We start from the raw sequence: 26550 nt of genomic DNA, 5'->3' as shown, positions 1-26550 counted from the left end.
TATCTAAGTGGGCAAAGGTCCCACGTAATACACAGACGATTACTTTTCAATGAGACGGCTCGAGTTATCCCTTTCTTTATTTAACAGGTTATGGGCCCAGTTAACCCGACCCGCTAAAGTAGGAAAGATGGACAACTCTCCCTCACGAGATGGCTTTCGAGCCAAAACCGTCCAATTTAACGGCAACAATTTCGAAAGCTGGAAATTCAGTGTCAACATTGCTTGCTGCTCAACATTGCGCTCAGGAGTCACAACCTGGTCCCAGTCGTTGATGGATCTTTGAAACGACCAATCGAGGTAAAAAAAAAGCATATATTTGTGCAATCTGGCCACTCTTATCAGTGAACAATATCGGTAATACATGTCACTGCGCAACGCAACTAACCAATACTAAAAAAAAAAACGTACGAACTTACACAAGCGTCATTAGTAATAACTAAACGTTTCTATAACGTCACAGACACTTAACTCCACACACGTGTGTTCTATAAAATTAGGTATTACGAGACGACACGGTAACCAACAAAGCCGCCATCGACAAGTGGGACAAAGACGACAACTTGGCCCTCGGCTACCTGTTCAATACCTGCAGTGAGAAGCAGCAGAACTCCCTACTCACATGTGATACGGCTCACTCCGTCTGGAATTCCCTCACGAGCAGATACCAGCAAAACACCGTCGAGAGGAGACAATCTCTACATCAGGACTTCCTGAACTATCGTTTTAAGTCGTAGCACACCGTAAGGTACCACATCGAAGCGATCAAGCTACTAGTCCAGCAATTTAAGGACACCGGGGGCCTCGCCGACGACGACGGAACGTGCAACAAAATAATCACGTCTCTTCCGCCCAGCTACAACAACTTCCTCACCGCCTGGGAGAGCTCCCCCATTCTAGAGAAGACCCTCGCCAACCTCGTGACTAGACTCACAGAGAAGAGCGTAGGAAGTCCAACTGCAACGGTGGAGGTTTAAGTGCTGACGACAAGGCCTACTTCGGATTCTCACCCACATCCACTGGAACCGGAAGGTCAATCCCACCGACATATCAAAGATCCGAAAACAGACCGAGTCCCTATCCTAAGACGGGCAGAGGACGAAGCAGAGGCGGACGCAACGTCAGGTTTGCCGCATCTAACGGGAGGCCTCGAACAACCACACGCTGCACCTTTTGCAACATAATTGGCCATGGTGAGGAGACATGTAACCACAAGACCAGTGGGGCACCTTGCTGCAGCTACTGCAATATTGTCGGACATGTAGAGAAGGTGTGCTACAACAAAACTAAAGATGCCAAAAAGGCAAGCGTTTCCGAACAACAAATCGACTCAGAGAATCAAAACTCTGCCTGCGCAGCGGGACTTCCATCGTCTGGATCACGATCAAGCACCGACTTCTTCCTAGACTCTGGCGCGACTCAGCACATCACGGACCAAAAATGGCTGCTTAAAAACCTCAGGACCTTCCCACTCGGATCAAGATGGATCGGAAGTATCGGCCAAACGAAAGTAGACGTACTAGGCGAAGGCGACATGGATGTACTGACATCTGTTAACGGGCTCACTAAAAGCCACACGATCCATGGTGTCCTGTACGCCCCAAACATCGGCATAAACTTGGTATCCGTCGGCGCCATTACCAACAACGGCGCAGAAATCCACTTCACTGGCTCTTAAGCCCTCATTGTTCGAAACTGAGCCATAGAGATGACCGCAGAACGCGTTGGAAGGACTCTATACCTCCTGAACATCTCCGTCGTGACAAACGATCTCGCATCAATCGCCCGACCTATCGAGAGCTCAATTCAGGAGTGGCACCAACGCCTGGCTCACCTCGGCTATCGAACCATTATTAAGATGGCAGAAAGCGGTGCTGTGGACGGCCTCAATCTGCAACCGGGGACCCAACCTCCACTGGCACGTTGCCATGAGTGCGCGGTCGGAAAAATGAAACGTCTCGTCTTCCTCAACAGCTCAACTCCAAGTGCCACCCGCATCAGCTCCCTCATCCACAGTGACGTCTGCGGACTAATGCAGGTATCAAGCATAGGCGGCGCACTTTACTATGTGCTTTTTGAAGACGACTCCAGTGGATTCCGCGTTGTACGCTTTATCAAGCAAAAGTCCGAGGTCGCCACCTGCTTCAAAGACTTTGTCAGCCTACTGCACGCTCAAACGGGCCAACTGGTTTCCGTGCTCCGCTCTGACAATGGAGGGGAGTACGAGAATCACGAACTTCAGGCCTGGCTAAGAAAGAAGGGAATCCGCCACGAAACATCCGTCCGACTCACATCTCAACAGAACGGCGTCGCGGAGAAAGATAACCTAACCCTGATGGAAGGCGCGCGGACTCTCATCCACTCCAACCGAAATCTCCCGCTGACTCTTTGGGCCGAAGCAGTCAGCTGCGTGACATACACGCTCAACCGTACCCTCTCCAGCACACACTTCAACAAAACCCCGTACGAGGCCTGGTATGGCAAGAAACCCAACCTCTCGAATCTCCGTATATTCGGCTCCGAGTTTTACACTCTGATACCGAAAGAGATCAGAAGGAAACTCGATCCGAAGGGCCTACTGTGCTACTTCGTTGGCAACTCGGACACTCAAAAAGGCGACCGCTACTGGGACGCACTCACTGGAAAGGTGAATACCAGCCGCGACGTCACTCCGAGCCGCCACCACTACGAAAGGGGCCTTCCTCAAGAGGACCGGCAGAACGGCCTCGATATCTTCCCAACAAGTGAACCACCGGCACCTTCGACACCGGAAGTACCGACACGACAAAGCAAATCAACGGACTTCGGAAAAGACCGAATCGTTATCGAGAAACACCCGACCCTCTCTTCACTGCAGCCTCTATCGTTAGTCAACGAAATTCGGCGATCCGCTCGAGTCAAGGCTCGTATCGAGAAAGACCTCAACAGCACCACGGCCGCCTCAGCACTCACCTACAACGAACCAGATCAGTACCGCGACGCAATGGCAAGCGACGACGCCCCCTTTTGGTCGGCAGCTGTAGACAGGGAGATCAATTCTCTAATCAAAAATCGAACCTGGACAATAGTGAGACTTCCCCCGGATCACCCCGTCATCAGAAGCCGATGGACATTTAAGTTCAAACCAGGATACGGTCAGCAAGAGGACATTTACAAGGCCCGCTTTGTTGCGAAGGGCTTCTCCCAGGTATCTGGACTGGACTTCAACGAGGATGAGATCTACTCTCCGGTAATCAAACATGACTAGCTCAGGATCATTCTCTCCATCGCAGCGTCCCTAGACCTTGAGCTCCATCAGCTAGACATAAAAACCGCATTCCTCTATGGTGATCTGGAGGAAGAGTTGTATGTGCAGCAGCCAGAAGGCTTTGTTAAGCCAGGGGAAGAAAATCTGGTCTGCCGCCTCCACGAGCCGCTGTACGGCCTACGGCAGTCACCACGGAAGTGAAACGAGAAATTCGATTCATTCCTTACTAAGTTCGGCCTGGTCCGCTCAGACGTGGACCCCTGCCTCTACTACAGCCGCAGCGAGGACCCGAACGACTTCATCGTAATAGGGATCTGGGTCGATGACGGCCTGATCGCAAGCAGGTCGACGATAAAGGTACGAGCCATTATTGAATTCCTCAAAACACACTTCGAGATGACTTTCAGCCCAGCCAACAGTTTCATCGGCCTCGAAATCTCAAGAGACCGACCCAACAAGACGATCTACGTGACTCAATCCCGCTACATCCAGGTCCTTCTGAAAAGGTTCAGGATGACAAACTGCAATCCATCAAGGATCCCAGCTGACCCTTTCTCACGCCTCACCAGAACACCAGCTACAGATAGTCCCACAGACAACACTGAGTCAACGCAATATCGAGCACTTATCGGCGGCTTGCTGTACGCAATGGGTATGACCCGCCCCGACATCGCCTTTGCTGTCATTGCAGTATCTCCCCACTGTCAGAACCCTGGCAAGTCTCATTGGAAGGCCGCCAAGACAATCCTGGCCTATCTGGCTGGAACACAGGAATACGGACTGTTTTTCTCTGACGGCGGAACATCGAACCAGCTGGCAGGTCACTTGGACGTAAAACATGACCTCAATCGCCTCCTTGGATACGCGGACGCGGACTACGCCGGCTGCCCCGACACTCGTCGATCGACGACCGGTCTAGTCTTCCTTCTGAACGGCGGTCCTATAGCATGGCAGAGCCACCTTCAGAAACCCGTAGCCCAATCAACTGCCGAGGCGGAATACTACGCTGCCGGACTCGCATGCCGAGAAATCGTGTGGCTACGCGAAGACCTTAATCAACTAGAAATCCAACAGCTCACTTCATCACCGCTCCACTGTGACAGCAAGAGCGCAATCCTGATGATGCATAATTCGGTCTTCCACGACAGAACCAAGCATATTGGGGTCAAGTATCACTACATCCGCCAGCAAATCCAGGCCGGAGAGGTCAACGTAGTCTCCGTTACCACCAACGACCAGCTCGCCGACATCCTTACGAAGCCACTGCCGGCACCGGCATTCGAACTCAACCGTCTCAGGATCGGAGTCCTCCAGAGGCCATCAACAATCAATTAAAAACAATCTATAATTCAGTTCTTTTGTGTCTCAAAATCCTCCGTACTTCACTTCTTGATTTTATCCTTAAAGCGCCAGGTTACCTGTGCTTCTTGTCTGCTTGTTGTTATCTGTGCCTGTTGTCTTGTTGGATCGAGGGGAAGTGTTAACTGTTCCGACCAACTATGGCTGATGGCAACCCCGCATTCGACGTACTTCCTACTCCTTTCCTTCTCTGTCGAGTCATACGCCGTCATCGTACTTACGTATGTGCGACATCTCTCTCATTCATTCTCCCTACTATAATGTGTTTAGCCCCTGTGCTAAAGTTCTCCTGGATTATTGAGGTAAATACAGAGGCAAAGAATCCTTATCTAAGTGGGCGACGTAAGGATGTGGTAAGGATGGTGGTACGGTCCCACGTAATACACAGACGATTACTTTTCAATGAGACGGCTCGAGTTATCCCTTTCTTTATTTAACAGTGATCACTTGGGCCATGTAGTAGTGGGTCGGCGCCTCTGCTTTAGATATCCTTTGATTGATTGATTGATTGAGTTTCACATGGATTATAGCTCTTTATCCTTTGAAGCGTTTTGCAGGGATATTATGTGAAATAATAAAGCGTATACAAAGACTACGCCACCAAGAACGATTAGTAGTACAAAAATTGACCAGGCATATGACCCACATGGGGGAGATAGTCGATAATAAGGTGTTGGTGGGGGTAGCCGTGGAGTTGCAATAGTACATTTCATTACACGTGTTATAAATGAAATTCTTCTTCTTTCCAATGCTTCCACTTCTAGAAACCCTTAAACAGTCGAACAGGAGTTAGGAGCCAGTGCCAGTGCCAGTGCCAGCCAAGTGGTGCTGGTGCAACTTTGAAAATCAGAATGTAGCATGGACTACTCTAATTAAGGACAGGACGCTTCTATTATGGCACGCCGAATCTATGACACGCCGAAAGCCACACGGGTTGCACTGAGCCAGCGGGCGATGGCCGCAACTCCTCATAAGCGTTAGACTGATTGTTGTTCAAAAGCTCACCCCCGCCTGAGCTAGCCCACCTCTGGTTTTAACTGTAATCTGATCTGTTTAATTTATTCGTTCACCAGAAGTTTTCCATTAACATTTTTTGAACTGTGAATGTGATGGAGAACTCTGAATGTGAAAGTAATGGAGAACTCTGACTCCCGTCCAGCTCATTGGCTTCATCTTGTTTTTGTTTTAACTGGCGTGGCTTAATGGCTTAATGGAAGATGGAGATGGAAGATGGGAAGATGGCTTAATGGACCTAGTAATTTATTCCGTATTATCTATATGTTCTTTTCAAACGTATTTTTCTTTTTTTTGTAGCTTTCATATTATTCAATATTTTTGACAACTTCAATAAGCTTCGAGCATTTACAATCTCGTTATTAACGAGATTTTTCAGCCTCAATGACATTTGACTGTCATGGTGTCACTGAAACATTGGAAAAAGTTTTTTTTTCCAAAAGCAGGAATTCATAGACATGTAAAAAGCGTTACTTTTCATGTTTTTATTCTCCATTGAGGATAATTATTTTAAAGAATATTATTTAGATTTCTAATGGAAAACAGGTTATTTTGAAGACCCTAAAAAATCAAAAATTGAATACAAGAATGCCATGAGAATATGCCCTAAATGTAACGTCTCACATCTGTCTCTTTCTCCGAATCACATTTTTCTTCTTCCCTTTGCACGCTCGTCTCTCCTTCCTTGGCCGTTACATTCAACGCCGGGCCCCGCACTACCTGAGTCTTTCTCTTCTCATCATCCCGATGATGCCCCTACGTCGTCCACTCTACGTCAACTTACGTCGTCGCATCCATTTATTCACAGGATCATCACAATAAAAAAGAAAACAGACCAAGCTATATGCTAATTTAAAAAAATCCTCAACTATTACTAAGGTAACAAAAAGAAATAAAAAAAGTTATGAAAAAATTTTCTTCTTTGTATCTATAACCATAATTTCTAGGCTACCATAATTCCCTGAAGCTAGAAGGGCCCAACAACAGTCCGAATTTCATAAAGTTTATCAGATTTTAGATTATTTAAAATCGTAACTGAAAAATTGACCTAAATGTTGTCGCAGAAACAAGCCCTAAAATAGCTTATAGAGGTTTAAAAAATGATAAATATCGACAATGAAGTGGTTCTGATTTACTTTTTACTTCCTATACTGATACCAGCACATGGCAGCACGGACTTTAACGGAAGCTTGGGAAAATTTTAACGCCCTAAGGATATTATCTAAAGTGTCGGACCGTTCAACTTCCAAGAATAAGTAAAGAGGTGGCACTAGTTGTTTCTGTTGCCCTTGTTTTTACACACTGACGTAAAATATATGAAATGTGCTACTGTGATAGCTGGTTTAGGGGCTAAGTAAGGTAGAGATCAATAGATAGAGTGGATAGAGAGAGGGTAAAAAAAAAAGTGATCTCTGTTTAGGTCCCTAAAAATTACACAAGAATATTATTGGAATCAGGGTCGATATATTAGGAATCAATAAATTCCAACAAAAATGGTCAAGTAAACAAAAACTTTATTTATTGAAACTGTAAGCTACTTTTTACTTTGCTATGCAGTACCCATCAACCAATTCCCACCTAGCAAAAGTTCGCACAGTTCGTGAACAAACAGTGAACAAAAACTCCCTGTTCATGAACAATGTACATGAACATGGAGTGTACATTTTCCTCCCTATTGCCGCCCTCAGTGCGTGAACAGTTCACGAACAAAAGTGAACAAAAGACCTTCCCAGTGCGTGGACTGGGTCTATTTTGTTCATTTTTAGGGAATAAAATCTGTACTATTATTTGCTGCTAGTCGTTGTAATTTTTTAATAAATAATACGTAAAGTGCACTTAACTTGATTATATTGTCCATTAGAACACATTTATGACATATTAGTTAACACATGACATACAAGATAACACCAAGTCAGAATTGAACACAACAGTTGCGTATTGACTATTGAGTTAACAATTAAATCACTGGAGAAATTGGATCAATGGCTCTTGAATTCTCGTTGGATGATGAAGAATGTGTTCTTTTGCAATTTCCAAGGAAAAAAGAACTGGGAAAGTAAATTGCAGGTTTTCTCGACAAACTCTTCTTCCTTGTTTCATGAGTTGTTTTCAAGCCGTCAGATTCATTTTCAGCTGCACGTTGATCCATTTCTTTTGCCTGATTCCAGTAACCTAAAGTGAAATAATTGAAATGTAGTTATTTTAAAAATCAGATAAACACAGAGTGTCAGCAAAGGAATATAACATCATATCTTTAATGCAAATGTCACTCATGAGTGAACTTACCAAAGACTAAGCCTTCTGTATTGATACTCGGCCCAGGTATCTGGTATTACATGATCCATGATGCTATTCATCCTTTTTTGTCCCTTCAAGTGGGACGGATACTTAAGAACATCCTAAGCAATGGCCACCTCTCTGAGACTATATTGAAATCAGATAAACACAGAGTGTCAGAAAAGGAATATAACATCATATCGTTAATGAAAATGTCACTCATGAGTGAACTTACCAATGACTCTAAGCCTTCTGTATTGATACTCGGTCCAGGTATCTGGTATTACATGATCCATGATGCTATTCATCCTTTTTTGTCCCTTCAAGTGGGACGGATACTTAAGAACATCCTAAGCAATGGCCACCTCTCTGAGACTATATTGAAATCAGATAAACACAGAGTGTCAGAAAAGGAATATAACATCATATCGTTAATGCAAAATGTCACTCATGAGTGAACTTACCAATGACTCTAAGCCTCCTTCCTGTATTGATACTCGGTCCAGGTATCTTCTGGTATAACATGATCCATTATGCTCTTCATCCTTTTTGGTCCCTTCAAGTTGGACGGATACTTAAGAACATTCTCATCAATGGTCCACCGCTCTGAGACTATTGCAAGTTCTGTTCTGTCTTCCACAAACAATTCTGCTAATATATACTTCCATGAAATGGCGGTTTTAGTCATTCCAAGATCCTATTTGTAAATAAAATACAGTAAGTTGTCGATTGTGAACATCTCTAATGTATAGAAGTAGCGTGGCCTTTATGATAATCAACCGGCATTTGCTTAGCAAAAGTATATACTACGATACACTTAAAATTTCTTGACTGAAAAACAAAATATGTTGTAATTCATTACATAAGTAACAAGTGTTCTCACCTTTTCTGTGCGAAATATTGTGAAAAAATCAATTTTTAGATGGCATTAACGAGATCAAATCCGCCATTTGTTCAAGTCTTTCTTACTAATTCCGTACAAGCTATAGTAGACAACAACGTCGCCAGATGAAAAATTTTTAATTATAAAAATTAGTTCTGCTTTTGCACCGATAATTAATGAGTTCGTTAATTGTTTTAAATTTTATATAATTTTGAAATAAGTTGTAAATGGTGATTCAAACATTGTATAAAAAATTAAGTTTTTAATTCTACGTTTCAAACATGTCAATACTGCAATTTTCTTAAATATCGATAATTGGGACTTGTCAAAATTACAGTTGCATTTTTTAATGGCGTCCGGATCAGTCCTTTTTGACACGTATAAATTAGTGCTTGGCTTTCATTACATTAAAAACTGCACTTATTACATTGCCCTGGACTTAATTGATTGTGAGATCTTTATTGTTGCAGTTAAAGTAAGGTAAAAAAATTTAATCAGCACTTGTCATTCATGGAAATGATATTGATGAAATTTTTTTTAATATTTTGAACAGGTGTTTTTTATGATTATCTAAAAAGTAAACACATCATACTTCCTATAAACTAGCCATTGAGCTTTTAGTGTTCTGTAAAAAATAAACTCATCCTCAGGTACAAACAATTGGAGACAATACCTCATAGATGTAAACCTGATTTAATACTCGTGCTGTTTGCTTTTAGATTTAGAGGTTGCGAGTCCAATTGAGGCTGGATAAGTTGGCTCTTTCAGAACATTCTGTAAACTTGCGAAAGACAAGGACTGTTGGAGGTAATAATTACAATAGTTGTCTACCGTTGTTATTCAAGGTTTTCTTTAACCTTTCATTTTTTAGTAGGCATGTCAAAATTGTTTAAGAAGAGGAAAGAAAATGTCAAACCCCGTCAACTGCGCCATCGTTTTTTGCACACCTTGACAAATGCCATTGAAGAAGAAACGAACGTGAGCTGGGGGGGATGAATTTATGACAGAGAGCGGCTTTATGGGTGACGATGAAGAGGAAATATCCTATGATGACTCCAACAATGACAATGTAGAGTTTTTCTCCGTTCACCAAATAGAAAGGGATGATAGCCTTCGACAGAGCACTGTAAGCCACGAATCATTTTATGAAGGACTAGAATCTGAATATGATTTGGAAAGTGTCGTCAGTGATGAAGGTGTCCCTTTAGAAAGCTGTGATTCATCGACGTACAACTCTTCGGACAGCGACTCAGACTATGCAACTGAGAAGAATGAAGTCAACGAGCAAGACTTCCATCACGCTGATATTGAAGAAATCCTTGTAGATGACAACGATGTCGATGGTGCTACTGAGTTAAGAAACTTCTTGGCCACCTTCGTAACGAACAAAAATCTCTCCGGGAGTGCTGGGAATTATTTGTTGAAAGGATTAAAGGCTCTGAATCGAATTCAATTTTGTCTATCAAATATGTTGATTGTCTTTCTCCTACCTTACAACTATGGCCAGTAGCATTCATTTTGCATAAAATTTTTCTTGTACCAAATGTTTTTAATTGTGAAGAGGCTGAAGAAGGAGGTGAACGTTATGTGGCTTTTCCACTTCTCATGGAAAATAAAATTGAGTGAATATCAATACATAATCAATTCATAGAAGAAAAGTTGGTGTTTTTGAGTAAATTTATCATTCAGTTTTATTAAACGTAAAAAATGTCAAAATTATTATAAAACTAGCTTGTTCGTATTTGTGCGGGATTTGTGAGCAGTAAGAAAAAGTATACATTTTGGGAGTGAACTGAGAGTGATATGTTCACTCACAAAACGAGGGAAAAAATGTGTGCGGAGATTTTTGACGTGTTCGTGTTTTGTTCACTATCTGGGAGAACTCGTGCTAGCTGGGTTAAGAACATTTCCCCACTTTTGCATGTTTTCATCTGGCCCTATACGTGATAACACTTACCCTTACTAACATTGCTATACTTGGAAACGGTTAAGACTAGAATTTTTCTAATTTTTTAAAGAAGAAGAAAAATAGATCTTTTAAAGTTATAAACTGTAATTTTTTAGGAACACCCCCAGGTCGCTACACCACCGTTTATCGATTAAGAACACCCCTCTATGATCCCGTCTGCGTAGCATAACTTTGTTGGTTTTTTAAAATATAAAATAAATAATTAATCATTTTTAAATCTTTTGTGCTAAAATTTGCAGCTTTTTTTGATTTATATGACTATGGATTTATTTTTTTAAATATTGTATCAGAACTTTTCCATGTCTGTTGAAGTTGGCTCACTCAAAAGTAAAGGAGAAAAAATCACAACTTCTTATTAAGACTAATTGTGCCGTTGAAACTGAAAACAACCAGAGATACTCAATGAGGGGAAGGTTTCAAGTATAACACGAGACCTGTGAAAATCTAATGTATTAGAAATGATTGAACTCAATGCAATTTTAATTAAAGATTTTATTTCATCTGAGTTGGTTTCAAAATATTAAAAAACAATCGATATCTAGTATGTCCACCCTTAGCCAAACATTACAGCTTCGCACCTATCTTCCATAGTGCTTGCATATTTTCTTGCAATCCAGGCGTTACTTGATATGCCATGCCTTCTCGTCGAGTTTGTTTCAAATAGTTCTCTTGCTAACTTTATCAGATTACTCCAATCTTGTTTTCACAAAATCTCAAATCTATTCGATAGGAATTCGGGGCTTTGAGAAGGCCAAACCATTTGTTTTAAAACACCTGTAAAAAATAATTAGTTTATGCGGCATTATTGCATTATTGCTGCTTTATCTCTTTGTATGCAAAATGTCTTTTGAGTTTGACCACCATTTTTGCCATAAATTGTTTGCCTTTCTTACATGTATCAACATTAGCAAACATTAGGTGGACTTTCATATCTGGAAATGATCACTGTATACACTCGTGTAGAAGCTAATTTTTTTTCAAATTTTATAAAATGCAATGCATCAGACCTACATGTATTTTTCTTGTTGTTGACCAGTTTGTTCATGTCTCAAGTCTATGTTTTTAACTGTGACACATTGCACCAACCTTAAGATTATATCCACAGAAAAATGTATAATTTTAAAAGTTTATTGTATTCCTTTAAAAACTGAAACCATTGCCTTGTATGGTGTGCTAAAGTTCCCAATAACGGTAATATTTTTGTCTTTTGCTTCTTCCTCAAAGCCACCGCCTACGCCGATGACATCTCCTTGGTTGGTTCCTTCCCAAGGCGACTTTCAATCCACTCTCGACTGCATGCTGGTTAAGGCCTCTGCTCTTGGTTTGCGTTTCAATGCTACCGAGTACTCTTCCCTCGTCATAACGAAAGGCTAGGCTGATCCCGATACTAACCTGTTTATCCTTGAGGTTAAAGTTCGCTCACTGACTGAGGGCGAGTATGGGGACTAGTCGCTTTTTAGAAGAGCGCAACACATTGTGCTGAATTCATTCGCCATATATTCAACGTCCTCCACACGGCTCACACTGTCTTCTTTTGGCCAAAAGACCAGCTGGTGTTTCTCAGCTCAAGTTTGATGCTGATGTTCGGATTATTGCTTGGGCATTCCAACTAATGGACAGAAAAAATCATCCACCTCACGATTATTGTGAGGTCCATCTCAACTTGAGCAACACATTTATAAGGGACTTGGCAGTTCACACGTGGTACCCCCTCCCATCTCCGACTTTCTATGTGGATCAACAAGTGGAGGACTGTATGACACCCGTCAATTCTTCAAGTGTGGAAACAATACCTGGTCTAGAAAAAAGAAGGCGGCCCGCAGGTTGAAGGTTAGGATCTATATTTCCGGCGATGAATCATTATCCAAAATGATTGCTGACGTAGTCTCTCTTCTGTAAAAATCCGTCCGTGTCCTCTGCTCTGTCATCCGGACTTGTTGTAAAGTTTCTCTCGCCAGCGCTCGACACCAGGGTAGAGTTGCCCAAGGCCTACTACTGGACTCTTCCAACGACATGGCTAAACTAACTTCTTGTCGCACTAGTCTGTCATTTGATGAACGTGCGTCTGATCCATCAGAGCCGTCTTGGCATCCTACCTCTCCTTGGTGCTCCGGGAATAACACCCTCTGACCGCAGGGGCAAAGCAGACATAGAAACAACATCCCAATTCACCAGCAATTGCCACGTCAACCTTCCTGCTAGTCGTCGTCACGACGATGTTTTGGTGGTGCTAGTGGACACCATTCAAAAATCGGGCGACGAAACACGCGTCAACAGGTATTCTTCGACCAGAAATCGTAGCCACCTCCACCACTCCGCCGAAAATCATCGAAGTGACCTTTTGAAGACCCCGATTCCCTTTTTTGCCGGCTTCCACCAAAATATGGAAAAGTATCGTCAACTTGGACCTACTATTATTTCTTTTTATATTGGTGGGCTAGGGTGATGGCTACCCTCCAACAACATGATGCCGTCACCTTAGGCATCCATCTTAAGGCTTGGATCAACATACGGAACAAAAGTAGGCTGGTTCTAATCGACTTACTCCGCATCAATTTCGGTCATATCTAGCATTAATATCAGCCTTCTCCTGCCAAAACTGCCACAGAGCCTCCGATTTGAACCTTCTTATCAACTATTGTTTTCATCTCTTCTCTACTTCATCTTTTAAGTATTGTTATCTTTTAAAAAATCTACTATCGTATGCAGATCATTTTATCGTTTATTTCTGAGATACATCTTTGTCAGTGCTTAGAGAAATACAAATTCTATGGATCAGGAAAATACTTGGCGTTTTGGCGTGGATGCAAAGGAAATTCCTTTTTCAGCTGCAAAACTCAAAGCAAAAATCTTAGCGAAGAAAATTTCAGCCGAGAGACGAATAATGATGTAATCAAAATGAAAAGAAATATAGACTCAAATATATTTGTTTTACAGCAAAAATTACATTTATGTTTTCAAGCATTTAATTTCAGTGATTCAGTCTCTAAAATTAATGAAGAACTTTTAAGAGAAAGAGCTGATTCATGTATTCAACCGTACTCTTAAAATCAGAATTTTTCAAATTTCCCCAAGCAATTTGAATCAAGAATTCAACAAGCTAAGTGCTGTTATCTTATACGGGATTGTAATAGAACCCCTGCAACACGCACGGTAAGGCTTTCAGACCAGTTTTAGACTAATACGAGTGATGTGCAAGAAAAAGCTGTTTCATATCCCTCATAACACCCATCTAACGGTAAAATTAGAATATTACAGATTTTTTAGAAAATTACCCCTCTATTTCAAGAAGCATGCATCCTGTTAAATTTATTTTTTAATGGCATTCCTGTGCATTTGAACGCAAAAAATGTCAAAAATCAAAATCTGCTTTATTTGGAATAAAGCAATCTTTTTTTCATTTTGCTAGGATATTATATATTTTAAAAACGCAAAATATTCTTAACTACGATAATCCTGAACATTTTTATGATGATTCAAGTATTAAAATGCTAAAATAATCAAGGGAAATTTTACATGGTTATTATTTACATAAACGAGAAATATTTAATTTAAGTTGCTAACGGAAAAATTTTTAATTGTCATTATCGTCTAATTTTGAGTTATCTACATTAGTCAGAATATCATCTGTTAACATGTGTGAAATTTTCGAGGGTTAAATGCATACAGGGAATTTCATAGCTATTATTTACAGTAAATAGAAATGTTCCATTTAATTTGGTCAACAGGTGGTCGGGAATTTTTAATCAATTTTTAATTAACTCTTCCATCGCAATTTCATAGCAATTTTACTAACATAAATATGTGAATCATTATTTTAAAAAATTGTCATGACATTTTCAACTTTCTTAATTATTTTAAAGAAATTAATGGTGACGAATGTGAGACCTCCATGATTTCTTTCAGCTGTATATTCAGCGGACAAAAAATTTGTGGGTAAATCCTCATATTTAATGATCAGACCTTTTTTGCATTTATCACAGTCTATCCAGACGGAATCACGAGTTTTCAGAAGATAACCGCACATGTCGTAAATAATCTCATCTTTGCCTTCGTCACTGGATATTTCATCTTCCATTACATTCACGTACCGCACAGACAACTCATCCAACAACTTATCCTTGAACGATTCACGAATTTGAGCAGATTCTTTCTCGCAATTTTTAAACTTGTTTAAAAGGCATTGTTCATAAGAAACCAATACTGTCTTCGTCGTTATCTACATTTCCTTTTTCAATAGTCGCCTTTGTTTGAGTGTAAAGGGACAAAATGCGAAAAATCTGCAGCCATGAGTGCGCAGTCGGTGTATCGTCTATTCCTCTAACAATTCCAAAAAAACGCTGAAACAGAAAATACATGTATTATAATTACGACAATAAAATGTTACTAAGTTGATTTTTACCTCAAGTGGGTCTTGGTTTAACTTCCCAGTTAAAACAGTAATGTAACATGGACTACTCTAATAAAGGACGGGACTCGACTTCTTGATCGGTGGCATTGTTCAGTAACATCAAAAATTTGAAGAAATTTATTCAAAATATTTTTCTTTTTACACCAATTAGTAATATTCATCCCTTGTGCAAGAAAACGTCCGTTTAGAACGTCAAACACATCGTTTATCACTTTTGTTAACTTTTCGGTTGTTTCTCAACCTTTGAAAAGATAGGCGATTTTTCTTTGCCTTCGGTATCGTCGAATAGCATGAGCGACTGTATCGACAGTATAGCTGAGCTGCTTTCGCTACGTTCAACTTTTCAAAGTTAGTGGGGTTGATGTGAGAATCCGTTAGTTTATGTGCTCTTCTAAAGTGATTTTTCTTCTCCAATTTGTGTAGACGTTCATAATAAATGAAACGAGCAGCTGTGCCTGCATACTATTAATAACAAAATTAATATCACGGACAGAACCAGAAATTTAGTAACAACATTTCTTGCCTGAACCACTTTGTGAGTTAAAATTTTATTGCGAGTACACTTTAGGAGATGCGGTACATCAAACAACCAATATATCTTCACTTTGGAATCCATAGGATGTATAGTGTAATAGGAATTATCTCTCTCGACCTTTTCTCTTGATACTTTTCCAGCAATTTTAAAGAGAGACATAGCCGCTTTATTCAATGTACATCCATCACACACTAGATTTTTCACTATTGCATTGTTGTTGTGAAGTAAAACAATTACTTCATGAAGAATTGTGAAACTAGCTGCATTCTTGGACGCAAAACAGGCAAACGGTTGCACCCATTTTCCTTTGTACGGACGGAACATTATTACTAGAGCATGAGTTGCAATTCCACTCTTGACTGCACCCTGAATATCGTCATCAAAATCAACTATTCCATTCCACTCAAGTCTAGTAGAATGCCATGTAAGATCTTTCTTAAGTGAAACCTCGTCCCACATTAAACAACCCCAACGATTACAATGTGGTAGATTCGCGAGTGCTTTCTTAATGTTTTCCAAGGCTAACTCATTGAATCCAAACTTGCAATGGGATGAACTAAGCCGTCGACGAATCGTTGACGAGCTTGGAAGAGGAAGGATTTTGTTTTTACGAAGATGGTGATATGTTGAGCTGCTCTTCAACTTTAAAAGCAAACATTGCATTAGGAAACCTCCATCGTATGTGGTCTTCCTGAATCTGCATTTAGCTCAGCTTTTCCCTTCATGATGAATGTGTTGATAATAACTCTTTCATAAAAGTAAATGATGGAATCACTAAAATATTTGAAGATATTATCTAAATGTATTTTATTATTACTACACCAAAAGTTTTACTAATTAGAAAGTAAATTAAGTATGTAAATCATTATAAAAGGTTTGAAAGTCAAGTCATTGAAAATTAAATGTAAATGTAAAGAGTGATATAGTATAAAATGTTAGTAGTTCAGGAATCCGTCAATTATGTAATAGTAGAGTCAGAGTAATAGAGGTGAACGACTCTATTACTGAGGTTTTGCACTACAATTTCGTCTCATTACTCACTTACTCCATGAGTTAGATGCTTCACTTTTTCGTCTGGTTGATTTGCGGAAAGATTTACTACATCATCTTTCAGCTTAGAGAGTGTTGCTGCAACATTCTAATTAATGTAAAGATAAATTGGTTAATTATGATTACTGTTGTGTATCGATGACATTCACCATGTACGAGAGATGTCGCGACGGTCGTGGCAGCAACGGGTTAGAGAGGGAGATGATAGGTGGGCATTCGGGCTCGCGACTTTGCGCTTAAAGGTTCCCCTTTCGTGTCCGTCTCCCCTCTGTGTGCAGTCTTAAATGTTTCATCCTCGTTGTGCCAATTAAAACAATCACGATCTGATGATCGCTACGAAGACACAACAATTACTTACTCAAAAATTTAAAAAAAAATGTAATTTACCATTGCATAGTGACGCATTTTTGCCAACTGTTTCCTTATTGTATTTAATTTCTTGTCCTATTCCTTCATTCTTAATCTCAGCTTTTCGTAGTTAATTTTCGCTTTATTGTGATAACTTCGGACAATTTTTAGTTGTTTTCTTTTTTCTTTTACAAGCATCTTGAGATCCCTATTCTGACAAGGTAAACACTCCCCCTTTATTTTCTTCTTGCACGAATAGTAAATTTTTTTTTAATTTGGTATTTCTTTTTTTGAGTGTTCTTCGGTACACTATTTGTAATAGTTAGTCTATCATTATTTTCCAATGACACAACTGTTTCAGTCTCTTCTTTAGAGTTGTCAAGGTTTTCTATGGGTAATACAACTAAATTGTTTGCTTCTGCTACTGGTAGTGTTGTGACATCTTCATTGGACACAATAAAGGATGTGGTAGCTTCATTGGTTCACTATCTTCCTCTAACTCAATCAAGGAATACATAACTTCCATTGGTTCACTATTACTGTTAAGTTCTTGTGCGCCAGGCCTATAAAAAACAAAAGGCAAACATAAATTAATTTTAGGATTACATGCATATATAAAACAGAAAAAAATGTACCTAGGTTGAGATAATGAAGAATAAATTTGTTTAGTAGTTAAATGTAATATGATAAGTATATTCTTCCCTTATCCGTGGCCGTGGCCCACGGTCGTTACTTTTCGGTATCGTGCCTCTTCTTGTAACTCTGAGAAAAAGAAAAATGAAAGATTAGATTACGTTACGTAATAAAAGGAGTTTCTATATTTACCGCTGTAAGCTTAGCGGTCAATTGGTCCTGTACTTTGCATGCTTTGTCCACCGCGCCAAGAAGCTGGGCCTTCTCCTTCACTATTTATAAAAAATCGATTAAATTAGGAAGAAAAAAATATCAAACAAAATTTTACATTCGCGTGTATAGGATGCGCGAAGTTGAGAAATTTCAGATTTTGCATTAAATAATTCTTTCCGTAGTTCTTATTGTGATAACTTCGGACAATTTTTAGTTGTTTTTTTTCTTTTACAAGCATCTTGAGATCCCTATTCTGACAAGGTAAACACTCCCCCTTTATTTTCTTCTTGCACGAACAGTAATTTTTTTTTTATTTGGTATTTCCTTTTTTGAGTGTTCTTCGGTACACTATTTGTAATAGTTTGTCTTTCATTATTTTCCAATGGCACAACTGTTTAAGTTTCTTCTTTAAAGTTGTCAAGGTTTTCTATGGGTAATCCAACTAAATTGTTTGCTTCTGCTACTGGTAGTGTTGTGACATCTTCATTGGACACAATAAAGGATGTGGTAGCTTTTTGTGCGCCAGGCCTATACAAAACAAAAGGCAAACATAAATTAATTTTAGGATTACATACATATATAAAACAGAAAAAAATGTACCTAGGTTGAGATAATGAAGAATAAAGTTGTTTAGTACTGTCGTTTTCGGCATGAATGGGAATTGAGTTGGAATTAACAATTTGTTGCATAGGTAACACACACTCAACTTCAAGTGGCACGGCCAATACATTATTATCTTCAATTCGTTCGCTGTTGTTAATAACTACTCTACTTCCCACCTTCATTAAACAGAAAAATTAACATATACCGGCATTTCAAATTATAATTGCATAAGTAAAGGTACCTTGGTGGTAACAATCCCAAATGAAGTGAAGTAGAATTGCTATTTAATAATTCGGTTTCAACATTGATGTTTGTTGGTTCCTTCTCCTTTGTAGAGATAACTTTACATTTTTGCTTTCTTTGACAAGGTGTTCCACAATTTTGCAGATTACTATGATTCTTTGACAAAGAAGAAATAGGAATCTGTGTTTCTTGACGACCTTGCATAATCTGTTTGTTATCTGTGAAAAGGGCTTTCAAGGGTGTATGGGTTGGTACTTTGGTTGGTGCTTCTGTTTTCCCTGTTTCAAACATTAGTTTAACATCCGAATGTGAATTTTTTTTAAATAGTATGTTACCCAATAAATGTTTTGGAACTGCAGAAGGACTTAATCTCCATCTTTGATATTCATGAAATACCACCCCATCTGTAAATCCTTTTTCACAATATCTGAAGGATCGTTTTGCCTTTCACACAGGACAGAGGTTTGCTTCAGTTGAGGAATGATTAATTGCCAAGATGACAACTTTTTCTTAGGATTGTAAAAATGCTGACATTCTTGTTTTCGTTTTCAAAAATACTGCCACAAATGTGACAAAATTTTCTATTCCCTTTTCCAGGATTTGAAACAGACATTATTGCAATTAACAACGTAAAACGAGCACCATTGTTTCTTCTTTTCTTCTTTGTTCTTTCGCAAACACAGTTGAAGGTGACGCTACGCGAGGTGGCAGAACCATTTATCGTGGCAAAGGACTTTGGAAAAAAAACATGAAAAACCGAGGATCTAGCGCCTCATGGGAAAATTCTAGTGCGAGAACATACTATCCCCTAATATACCATGGCTAAGTCAACGATGGTTTTCAGTAGTGACGGTTGATACATTTCAAGACTTGGTCTGCCAGGTTTTGTGCCGACTTTTATTTTCTTCTCTGTATACATCTTCTTTCTTGCGTTTAAGGTGTTTTCTTATCTTTTAATTCTTTTGATTGTTTTGAGTTAAAAGACCATTTTTATCTCTCTGAAGCAGCCCGACAAGATCATAATTAACCAATTAAATTTTGTCTTGTATTTGGGTTTGAACGGGAGCAGTATTTACTTTAGAAGTCGTTGCTGCAGTGGAGGTACCAGCATTATTGTCTTGAAAGAATAATTCAAAGTCTAAATAAATTATTCTGAATCGGGAGAAAATTCCAACAGAACAATTTCTTCCGTAAATCAGTAGAAAGTGAAGATTGTTTGGCCCAATAGCTCAATAAACCGCCCTTGTTTTTCATAACCAAACTTTTTAAATCTTTTGTCATTTTCCAGATTTCGTTAGATAAATGGGTAGGTAAACTTTGAAGAGGCTTTCATATACAATATTATTGTATTGTTGAAAATACTTAAAAGAAAAATTGACTTGAGGGAGGATCGATGTTTTTTGTTCTAAATTGCCAACCAAACAATACTAAAAAAACAAGCTTTTTTTATCGATTTCCTTTATCACTAGTCATTCCAGCTTCGTCTACATATACAAGAACTTGCTGAAGGGCTGTACAGAATTGTTGGAACAAGCGATTACTTTTAAACAAAGATTCACTCTCGAAATGTGAAAAGGTGTTACGTCGACACTCCTTCGGACGAGAAACAGCCGCAAAAACATCTCGAAAGTTAAGGTAAACCTCTAATTGTTTCAAGATAGGGATTTAAATGTAGTTTTTGCATTTGCAGTGTTGATTTCTGCCATATGGGTCAATCCACACCAATCCGTCAGATCTTGGGCGCGGGTAAGTGACCGATTTTTTTTTAAATATAGACAATGGATTCATATCTGTTTTATAATTTTTTTTTGTGCTTTTGACGAGTATTTTGCCAGATACCGCATAATGAAAATCGATTTTTTTCATTTTGCCGTAGAGGATTTTTTACCGGGGTTCTTTATTTTTTATGTTTTGGTCCTATCAATTATTTTTTTAAGAAATTTAAATATAAATTTCTTACTTAGTTTTTTATGAGCTTTCATTTGGTTGTATTTTTTTTAATATTATGTCTAAGTCTAGTAAATCAGCCTTTAAAGTTTGTAAAAGCTTCAGTATTCAAAAATCGGAAGCAAAAATCTTCTACTCTACTTTCTACTTTTGTAAAAAAAATTCTCTGAACATTTAAAAGTTAAATAACGAAATAATTTTGAAAATTTTGAAAAAAAATACCATTAAAAGGAGCGTGAAAAACTGATATTCAAAAAAAAATTGAGTAATAAACACTAGTCTTAAATAAATAAAAATGAAAACGCGGAAAAGTTACGGCAAAATGAAAAAATCTGATTTTCATTTCGATACAACTTTTACCCTAATTACGCGAAAAAATCCTTTGGCCAATAAATTGAAAACATGTTTATTGATTCACTTACCAAATTTGAACGAAATCCGAGTTTTGGTCACGCATCGAATTTGTCAAATCCGCGCGGATTGACCATGTAATTAATCAATCTTCAAACCTAACCATACAGAAAACATAGCGTGAACAGCTTTGCAATAACTGGTCGCTCTTCTTCCGACAAGGAATAAAAAAGGTGTAAATACTATCGAATACATCTATTATGCCAAAGAGGTAAATGTGTAATTTTTCGTGCAAAATAAGAACATTTTCCTCGTTGTTTTCTATTTTAATGAATCGGTTTCACACAACATCACTTTAAAGGAGACGAAAGTAAGACAGTCATTATCCACCTAGAGGATGAGTTTCACGTCATAGTCGACAGTAAACCTTTTGTGACGTCGTCGACCCCTACAGAAGGTCGTTGAAATTTGTTTTGTTCCCTCTACGTTTGCAATATTTCCTATAAGAAACAAGTTTTGAACTCTTTTCTTATTTTGTAAAGATTACTGGTAGGAAAAACTGACACCTTAACTAATACTCCAACACTCAATATGTTTATGAATAAATTGAAAAGGAAAGAGAGCAAACATCTAAGGAGTAACACCATCTCGAGTCAAATAATTTCATTTCTTTGCTGTTTCCTTTTCAATTTTTTCAACACTGATTATTTAGCTATTTTCCTACGATTTCCAAAGAAAAGGAAAGAGTTAGAATGTATATCAGTTCTTACTTCTTAGCATTCAGTGAAGAAATAAATTTTTCGTAAGCTGTATCTTGTTTCAATCCTATGTTATTCCTCCAACACTTGTTCTTGTTTCAACCACACAGACCATAGTTTTTGTAGCGATATGTATTGATTTTTCGTAAATGATATTAATACACTGTTTCGCTTACATAGTTTTAACATTTTACGTTCAATTTTTGGTTTAGCATTGATTCAAATTCATACAAAATTGTAATATTAAAAACCATATTTTTTCGTATTGCATTAGGCCCCATAAAACTTGGGGCTTTTAATCCCGTAACTGGTGGAACGGGAATACTGGGGTTTTTACCCCATTAAAAGTTTTTGTGTTTTTTAACAAGTTACTGTTTTTATGGCAAATGAAGAGCTTTCCTTTAGACGCAAGAGGGTTTATAGGATTGAAGACATGGACTATTAAGATTTACAAGGTCATTTTGAGGACCGATATTAGAGGTTAACGAACAAAAGGATCTAATTAAAGTACTCACAAAAATTACATTAGAAAAATAGACATTCTTACTGAAGGAAGTAAATCTTTAGATAATCTCTTATTTCTTCTTAAGAAGACCTTCGAAATGCAATTGAAGGACTCGGTAAAAAAATATTCTAGTTTGGTAGGTGACATCATAACAAGATTTTCTACTCGATATTTTATTATGTGTTATTTGTTTATCATTTTAGTTCCTGTACAGAGAGCTTGAAAAAAATGTCTATTAACTATTGATTGCAGAGAGCTTTTCAATTTCCATGGCGTCAAGCGCGGCCATAACCAGAAGCATTGCTTAAATGGAACTACTATTTAAACTGCTGCAATTTTTGGTAATATTGATTTACTTTTTTATTGAGTTTATGTTTTCTGATTCAAAATATTGTATTCCTCTTTTTACTCTTAGCTGGAAGCCTGGAATCATATCAAACATCCAGCTGTACGGACGTAACCTTAGAACACGGAACCATTTGTTCTTTTGTAAGAACCCTTGAGGCTGTGTAACGCCGAGAGTTGACTGCAGCTGCTACCGCAGTAGTGGAAAATCCAGCTAGACGTATTCAAAATTAGATTTTTTTTCTAATTCTGTTCTGTCATTTACGAATCAATTCCCGTTTTTACTTGTAGCTGAGTGACAGTGTTTTACATTGTCTTGTCCCCCATTGTTCACTTAATTAATTTTGTTCTATGTCGGTGCAAAAAACTTGCTGGTGTATTAATTTCAACCGCTGTACATGTGTAATATATTGCATATCCTCATACTTATTGCAGGTTTGTTCATATAACTGTATTAAATGAACACATGTTTCTTCAAATACGGAATTGTGTTTTGTGCTGTGTAATAAAGGTGCAATCAATAAAAGTACAATCGTGTATTGTATTCGTGTATTGTCTAACTAACGGTGAATTGTTTTTTTTTTCCATTTTACTTTAATAAACGGTTAACATTGAATTTAATGTGTACAAAAAAGTAACATTGTGGATATACCGGAATACTCTTTTGTTATATCGGTATGAACCGCGCATATATTTAACGAGGTTATTATTAGTAGTTGATCCTAAACCTCTACTGTCGGTTTATCCATCGAACAAATTTAAATCACATTTAAATGAAAAACTCTAGTAGATGCAGGGATAGGACATATAAAAAGTATTCTATTGATGAACCGTTAGTATCTCCCACATCCCTGTCAGTAGGCCTACACTCTGTTTAGATCCCTGTAACGCCTCTGTGTTAGTAGGGAACTATTCTTACAAGTTAAATGTGTAAGGGACGTGATTACGAAAAGGACTGTGGCACTGTGGCTATTTGATTTTTTATAACAGCATGGAAAGTGAGACTCTCCATCTGTCTATTAGAGGAGCAGTGGTGATTATTACATCAGTACTGCTCGGACACATTCTAATTCTTACCTAATTCTCGTTTATGGGTTTTGTCTTTAAGTTATTCCAGAGATCATTGTTACCTAAATGGAATGCATTCCTGTATGAACAAATTCACATAAAAATAAATATGTTTTACAATAGTAGACCTACGCAGTTACGTACCCAATTCTCGCCTTCCTTTATTACTTCTTGGGGTAGGCTACAGTCATCTAACAGCAGCTTTAGCATTATACTTGAAAGTTTAAAATGAAAGTTTTTAATCCTGTAAAGGTTGTTGTCTTTTCTTTCGTCAACTGTTGGGTTAGGGTGCATTACGTAAATTGTGTAAAACTGGCTACTGTACGCTTATGTAATGTCCAACCTTGTTCAACAACTATGGCTAAGCCAACTGATGTGTTTTTCATGCTGGATAATCCAACCTCTTTGGACCAATGTTCAAAAATCTAGTATTTCGGTCATGGAATCTATCTGCGAAGGTCATCAATCATGTGCCAGAGATCCTCAGAGAAACTTCAAGGCCGAATCAATACTCATTTCTATGCCTTTAACTGTGCCATAGTGCACCAACCTTGGGATTATATCAACAGAAAAATTTCGTGGATTACGCAAATAAAATTTATTTTTCAGCTCCAAAGCTCGAAGCAAAAATCTTAGTGAAGAACATTTCAGCGGAGAGACGAATAGTGTAAAAAGAAAATCAAAAGGAAAAGAAATAAGACGCTACATTTGTTTAACATCAAAAATTAAATTACGCTTATTAAATTAAAGTTTTCAATCATTTCATTCCATTGCTTCCTCGGTCTCTAAAATAAATGAAGAACTTTTAAGAGTAAGAGCTGATCATGTATCCATTTTATTTGCCTTGATCTGTTTTTACCTCCGGATCGATTTTGACGATTTTTAGATAGTTTTTTCATTGTCAAAATTTAATATTTAGCTAAAATATGAAGAGATCTATCCTTATAATGATTCTCAATGTAAATTTTTCTATATTTCTTTTCCCATTGTTGTAAATGGAACTTTGGTTGGTGGTTTCGGACCATTCAACTTCCAAGAATTTGTAAGGATGTGATGATACATGTTTCCCTTTGTATCTACACACTGACGTAATTACATAGTTTTGCTAATTCGATAGCTGGGTTAGGAGCTGACAAGGTAGAGGTCAATAGATAGAGTGAAGAAAGAGGGTGAAAAAGGGGATTTTACAAATTAAACAACGAATATAATTTACAAATATGCTGTAGCTTACAGGAGAAGAGTATGCATTAGATAAACAAATTGCAGTTTACAATGAGCAAAAATTGCTTTCATTCTTGGGACGCTGACAGACATTCTGGTCATTCAGTGTTCCTGTGACAGAGAGCTTCAGAAAACTTCAAGGCCAAACCAATGCAGAAATTGAACGACATTGATTTATTCCAGGTAAATTTAAGGATGAAAAGGGTTAGTGATAGCAGGACATCTCAAGCCCACGTTAGGAGAATGCTCACATTCAAAAACACTGTCAACAAGCAAAGTCCATGTCGGAGACACAGCCCTGATTCCTTTCTCTCCTTTCTTGTCGACACTGAGAAACGGCTTTTCAATTTATTAAGGGAAAATTGGGAGCTAATAGCAGAACAAGAATTGTGAAACACCTAATTCCATGTCAGAGAAAAAAATGATTTAGAGAGGAAAATAAGGTAATTAATTAGTACTTCTTCTATGCGTGTAACTGGGTATAACTGTGTATTGATTTTAATCTATGTTTTCTTATTTGCAACGCTTTAGAGCTGTCACACGTCACTGCCGATGTTCATATATAATGCTTGAAAAAAACTTTGGAAAATTTAGATCTTGAAAATGAACGGCTGATTGAAGAAACGGGGTACGAAAAGAAGGACAGTCAAGGAAGGGAAGAATGGAGTGGGGAAGAAAGAGGTCGGTCCTTCTTTTTTTCACTCTCCCTTTGTCTTTCCATTCGTAGCTACAGTTGCTTATGGACAACGTCAATGCTTTTTTGTTTGAGGTTGCACCAAACTGGGCTAAAACCCATCGAAGATGGCAACCTCGAACCACTCTATAGACGTTTTTCACCATTTAGTCAGAGCTATAGAATACTGGTAGCGCCACTGCCATGTTAACTCCTCCTCTCGGAAATTTTCTCTGGGACTGAAGCCAACTTTAGCAATCGATAGTGAAAATCGGAGCTAAGATATCGATCTTGCTCCTTGCGACTCCTCCACTTTTCCCTCCATTCCTATTACCATGCCTATACCCTACTTCCCCACACACCCGCCGTGGCGCTTATAGCTAAGGAGCAGGGCAGGCAAGCAGGCTTCACTTCCAGAGAAAAAAAGCAATGGAAGGGCTCGCCATATGAGTGGCGGTACCAGTATTCTATGGCTCTGATTTAGTACATAAGTACAACACCGCTAGGGTGCCAACCGCACACCGGAACGGGATGCCAGCATCAGCATGTCATTGTCCATACCGAATTAATTACAACATTTTCCTATTTTAATCTTTGATTATATAAAAAAAAAAACCATTAATAATTATATAATGCCCAAACGTCTCAAATGAGATGTTATTATCATCAATTCAAATCATGATTCAAGTATTTGAATTTCGTGATCAACGTTGCCAACGTGCTATTTAAAATGTTTTCGTTGTTTGTTCTTAGAATTTTCATTAATCAAAATTACAATTGCTAAATAAAAAGTTAGTTTATTTTTGTATCTTTTGGTATTCCTGTTAATTTAACCATTAACAAATGTGAAATGTAAAATAACATTTTCGTTGTTTTGCAATGGCAACGTTTAGATTGCCT

The 26550-nt window shown here is 38.4% G+C and overlaps 2 long non-coding RNA genes across 2 annotated transcripts; one reads left to right on the top strand and one right to left on the bottom strand.

Moving 5' to 3' along the window:
* Nucleotides 1-7185: 7185 nt before the first annotated feature.
* Nucleotides 7186-8870, bottom strand: LOC124338561. Its single transcript, XR_006917873.1, has 5 exons — nucleotides 8778-8870; nucleotides 8359-8591; nucleotides 8130-8269; nucleotides 7904-8041; nucleotides 7186-7789 (listed from the first exon to the last, which is right to left on the bottom strand). It is a non-coding gene; the product is annotated as an uncharacterized LOC124338561 (long non-coding RNA).
* A 421-nt stretch (nucleotides 8871-9291) lies between these two features.
* LOC124338475 lies at nucleotides 9292-10435 on the top strand. Its single transcript, XR_006917849.1, has 3 exons — nucleotides 9292-9427; nucleotides 9497-9584; nucleotides 9649-10435. It is a non-coding gene; the product is annotated as an uncharacterized LOC124338475 (long non-coding RNA).
* Nucleotides 10436-26550: the final 16115 nt, after the last annotated feature.

Source organism: Daphnia pulicaria, chromosome 4 (assembly GCF_021234035.1).
Source record: "Daphnia pulicaria isolate SC F1-1A chromosome 4, SC_F0-13Bv2, whole genome shotgun sequence".
NCBI lineage: Eukaryota > Metazoa > Arthropoda > Branchiopoda > Diplostraca > Daphniidae > Daphnia > Daphnia pulicaria.
This window is presented reverse-complemented; position numbering and strand designations above follow the sequence as displayed.